Source organism: Oreochromis niloticus, unplaced genomic scaffold, assembly GCF_001858045.2.
Source record: "Oreochromis niloticus isolate F11D_XX unplaced genomic scaffold, O_niloticus_UMD_NMBU tig00008098_pilon, whole genome shotgun sequence".
In the NCBI taxonomy this organism is placed as follows: Eukaryota; Metazoa; Chordata; class Actinopteri; order Cichliformes; family Cichlidae; genus Oreochromis; species Oreochromis niloticus.
In genome coordinates, this window is record NW_020328970.1 from 254,371 (window position 1) to 259,897 (window position 5,527).

The 5,527-nt window shown below is 45.6% G+C and overlaps 1 long non-coding RNA gene across 1 annotated transcript; it reads right to left on the reverse strand.

Moving 5' to 3' along the window:
• Nucleotides 1–396: 396 nt before the first annotated feature.
• Nucleotides 397–4,284, reverse strand: LOC109201481 (uncharacterized). The gene is made up of 3 exons (XR_002061530.2): nucleotides 4,027–4,284; nucleotides 622–959; nucleotides 397–459 (listed from the first exon to the last, which is right to left on the reverse strand). It is a non-coding gene; the product is annotated as an uncharacterized LOC109201481 (long non-coding RNA).
• Between the last annotated feature and the right edge of the window lie 1,243 nt (nucleotides 4,285–5,527).

Below are 5,527 nucleotides of genomic sequence, written 5' to 3' on the forward strand. Positions count from 1 at the left end.
TTGTTTCTTTACTTGTCATGTGTTGTATTTGTTGTAACTTCTGTTGGTCTGGATAAATTGCAGATAATGAAAGACCAGCTTGTCCACATGCAGCCTCTGTGTCAGATCAATGCAGTGAAGCACACACACTGTTTAGTAAAGTCATGTTGTGGAGCTGTTTCACTGATCAATGACTGAGTCTGAAGGAGGTTTTCTGACTTCTGGAACAAACCTGGAAGTTTCTCTTCAGCTCTCTGTATCAGCTGTTTGTAACTCTCAACTCTTTCAGCTTCTGGAACAAGTTTGTGTGAGCCGCAGTCAAGGAGCCACCAGAGGACACCTGCTAACCATCGGCATTATGGGTGTAGTAGGAGACACTCACCTGACATGAAATAGTGCCGGAAATGAAATAAAAGACCCCAGAAACCACAAGAAGAACCAGGAGAACCAGGAGAGCTTTGGCCCAGGATGGAAACCGTTCTGTGGAGGAACACAAAGAACAACATGACCTTTGACCTCTGACTGAATGAATTAATTTAACTTAACTTTACTTCAATCAAAGAGCCAAGATGGTTATTCTGACAGTGTTAAAATAATAAAGATTTATCTCAGTGATGTCTATAACAGGTGTTTGTTGCTGACCTTTGACCTGCAGCTGTACATCACTCCGACTCAGTTCATCTCCAAAGTCTCTGATGGAGCAGGTGTAGGTGGCGCTGTCAGACAGTTGGAGGTTGGTCAGGTTCAGGCTGAGGTCTCCAGTATCCAGAGCGTCAGTCTTCATGGATGTTCGGCCGCTGTAACGCTGGTTTTGATCTTCAGTTCGTCTCCTTGACGCTGACGCTGGTGGACGGTTGGAGGACTGAGGTCGGAGCGACTCCACAACACTGAGGGGTCTCGAAATCTAAAAGTGGGAAACTGACAGGGCAGGACGAATGACTCCCCCTCATACGACTCCACAGCTGAGGCATGCTGGGAAACTGAGGACACACAGACAGAGACTCCATGAGTCACTTTGAGGTAAAGATCAGTTTAGACACATTTACAGAAACCAGGAGACAGAACGACAGAAACATTCAACATTTTAACAACTCACAGATAAAACAGGAAGAGGCAGGAAGTCCAGAGGAAGTGGAGGAACGAGCTGATGTGAGTCTTTAAAAGTGATGAATACAAGGTTAAAGTCAGGTCTGTATCTAACAGGCTGCCTGTGCTGTGAGGATGGACTGATGAGGACTCGTCTCTTTCAGTTTTTCCTTATTTTCCTCTGACTTATCGATCCAGTCACTAGTTAGCTAACATAAACTAATGTAAGTCTATTAGCCCAACCAACCAACCACATGACGTCACGTCCCGCACAGACACAAAATGGCGCTAAACATGTTTATAAAACTTCACTTTAAGCACTTATTTCTTAAATCCAGCTTCACAGACAGAGTTACATCTATGAGCAGGGCTCAGTGCTGTAAATTAGTCTTTATCTGTGTGTCAGGTTTCATGTGCCCTTTCACTGGAGAAAGTACGACTGTAGGACCTTTGAGATCTGTGTGTCCAAACAGAGCTCAGGGTCAAAGGTCATCCCCAGTCTCTGAGTGGAAGTCCTGATATTGGAGGACAGATTTTCAAGATTTTTGTCCAAATTAAAGATTTGAGGCAACTTAAAGAGCTCACATGTGAAATCAGTGAGGTGAAGGAAGTTTGTGAATCTGATCTATTTAACATCAGATTCAGATTACATCTGTGTTACTGCCATCAGTGCAACATACAGCTGTGTATCATCCACATGACAGTGGAAATAACAGTATTTACATCTGAGCTGATGGAAGGAGACGGAGAATAAAATGGAGCTAAGAACTGAGCCCTGATGAACTCCACATGAGAGGAGGCTGAGGATGGGGAGAATCCACCTATTAATACAGAAAACAATCTGACTGATAAGTGAGAGAAACCACGTAAGATTTCATGATGGACCACATCAGGTCCAGAACTGAGATCCAGAAGAATCAGTAGAGATCAGAGCTGTTTCTGTGCTGTGGGGAACAAACCAGAGAGATTTCTAGAAATATTTCAGCTGCTCATGTGAAGAAGCAGGAGACTTTTCAAAGTCAAAGGAGTTTGCAAAGAAAAGCGTCTGGACTTCTTTGAGTTGCTTGAAGACGTTTCACCTCTCATCCGAGAAGCTTCTTCAGTTCTAAGGTCAAATGGCCGAGAGTCCAGATTTAAACCCAGTGGGAGTATCCCCCAAGGAGGGACAAAGGACCCCCTGGTGATCCTCTAATCACATGCGCCAAGGTGTGAAAGCGGGTGTGGGACCTAATCAGCCAGAGTTTCGGGTGAGCTCATTGTGAAACCTGGCCCCCCTATCATGTGATTTCCTGAGGTCAGATGGCCCAGGATGTGAGTGGGTGTTAAGGCGTCTGGGGAGGAACTCAAAACTGGATTATAGATGGCAGACAGTTGGTGTCGTAAACCACCGCCTCTGTTCAAAGATGGTCGCTCACAGTGGACATAAATGGCTTCTTTCACTCCTCTTTCAAACCATCTGTCCTCTCTGTCCAAAATGTGAACATTGGCATCCTCGAAAGAGTGACCTTTGACCTATAGATGCAGATGAACTGCTGAGTCTTGTCCGTGGAGGTGGCTCTTCTATGTTGTGCCATGCGCTTGTGAAGTGGCTGTTTGGTCTCTCCAATGTAGAGGTCCGGGCATTCCTCGCTGCACTGTACAGCATACACCACGTTGTTCAGTCTGTGTTTTGGAGTTTTGTCTTTCGGGTGAACCAGTTTGTGTCTGAGTGTGTTGCTGGGTCTGAAGGACCACACACTCAGAGGGCAGAGACAGCTAAGAAGCTGCTGCTGACTCTGAGTTTAGATGCTGAGATGGATGCAGGTTTGTGAGCAGGAAACAGAAGCAGGGATGGAAGATAAGATCCTCGTGACCACAGACAAGAACATCAAGCATGTCAACATGATTCAGAGAGATGCCAGAGAGCAGCACACGCTCAGGTCACTGCAGAGTTTCACCTGCAGATAAAAATGTTTGGTGTCCATCAAAGGAAAATCAGCAGGACTGTGATTTTACAGCATTTTTATAAGTGCACTTTCAATTAAGATTAAATACATTTGAGTTTGTCAAAGTGCCAAAATAACAGGAACACAAACAGACTGGTGTAAATTCAGCTCACACAGACTCTTTGTGTTCACTACATGCAGACCAGCTGTGCTCATATGTGCAGTTACAGCTCATTTAGAGGCAGGAATATCCTGCTATGTCCCTGTTAGGACCTGCTTCTTTGACTGCTCACCACTCAAACAGCTTCATGACATTAGCAGTAAGAGCAGATGTGGATCCACAGCAAACATGTATGTTGGTCACAATCAATGAAAGAAGCTCAGAAAGCTCTTCAGTAAAACCAGTGTTAGAAATGAAACACAGCACAGCATGCTGGTAATTACAAGGACTCCCATCAGGCACAGGGAGGCACGTCCCCTAACTACTCATGCTGATTAACACACACACACGTTACATGCACTTCTCTCCACGACCACTAGATGTCTCCACACTCTGTGCTGACTCCAATGAATGATCAGAGCTGCTGAGCCTGTTTGCAGACAGAGGAGGAGCTCCTGGTGATCCGTGTGGGACTAAAAAGCTCTGATAACGTCCATCCAGCAGCTGATAACAGGGACATTTGGTGCCATGTCAGAGCTGCACAGTCAATCATCAGTTTGGCTCTTTAGTTTGAAGAGTTCAAAGCAGCAGCAGAGAATCTAAAGTGTGTCACACAGCACCAAGTTTCCTTTGGTCACATATGAAATGTGAGTCAGAGCTTCAGCTACACAACAACACACACACAGCAGCTGATTGTAACATGAGCTCATCTGAAAGCCACCAAGAAGAATCCAGTGATTTGAAAGTTGCTGCTTTGGATTGTTAGTTTGATCTGAATCAGAATCCAGTGTTTGATGGAAATCTCCTCCTGCTGCACTTCAACACATTAAAGAGAGAGAGATGATGATGAGAGCAGAGAGAGGAAGGTGTACTTACCGTGCAGGAGGATCACAAACACCACAAACATCTTCATGTTCCTGTCAAACTCAGAGACTCTTTAAAAGCCCTTCAGGACATCAGCTCACAGCAGCTCTCACTTTCCTGCTGATCATCTACTGACACTCTCACACTGCTCACACTGTCACAGCTCAGAGTTCAGCTTCACACTTTGTTAAAGCACATCTGTGGAATGAAGTCCGGCCGGCCACAGATCACTTCTGAGGAAAGAGGAGGACGTCGGCTTTCCTCCTAGTTTCACGCCGAGCGCTCCGGTTGGAGGCGGCTGCTGCGGCCTCACCCTGACACGCACAAAGCTCCGCCTTCAGTCCTGACACTGAAACATCCACTGTAGCTACAATGATGCAGATGTGACCCTCAGCAGCTGGATTTCCTCTCCATAGATGTGTTTCCATGCAGATCATGGACATAAAGCAGCTCCAGGATGAAGAGTGTGAAAGAACTTCTTCCACTACAGTATTCATTACAGCACTGTGGCACTCCACAAACCCTCACACTGTCTCAATCCCTGTTTCCAGTTTGACTGAGAGAAGGCCTGAAGCCCAGCCAATCACAGGACAGGAAGTGATCAGCTGACACAGTGATTTGAAGCTGTCAGGGTGAGGCTGCTTCATGCAGGTGTGAAACTATGAGGAAGCTGAACGCCTCCTCTTTCCTCAGAAGTGATCTGTGGCAGTCTGCCATCATGTTTGGCTGCACACACTAAATGTGACTCACTGAAAGCAAAACTACACGTACACAGGTGTGTATCAGGTGACTCATGGAGGTGTATTTAATGTTAAGTTTGGATGAACATGTGTGTAAATCTTAAGTTTGTGCCTGTTGATCACATCATACACAACTGTAACTCTCAGGAGGCAAAACTCATTCAGGTTAATACTGTAATGTTACATTATTAGTGTATATTTATTACATAGATTCATAGTAACTGATGACAATTCTAACAGCTAATTAATTTACATAATACAAGTAACAAAAACCTCCTCTTCTCCAGAGTTGGGCAGTAAGAACTTAAGTACAATTTTCAGGTATTACAGGAGAGGGAGAGAAAAACACTGAGGATCTGCTCCAAACCTGCCTAAATAAACAAACAAAAAACAATCAAACACACACACACACACACACACACACACACCAAAACCAGACAGAGAAACCGCAGCCATGGTGCTGAAGTCACAGGGGCCTCAGTGAGGAGCCTGCAGGATCCAGCAGCTGGCTGCGCCAGAGCAGAGCACGCCACAGGCCAGAGATCCAAGACCCAAGCAGGGGCCTGACAGAGCCAGGGGGCCAGGCCCCACCAAGCAGCCATTAGCCAGTACATACCCAAGCACTGAGAACCACCAACTCACCAGAGGATGGGGTACCAGCCACAGACAGAGTGCGTTGGGGGAAAATAGTGTCTGTTTTGATAGTTTATTAGAGATTTCCATCATGAATTCATTGTGTTAACTGAGCACAAGTTCAAAGACCAAACACAACT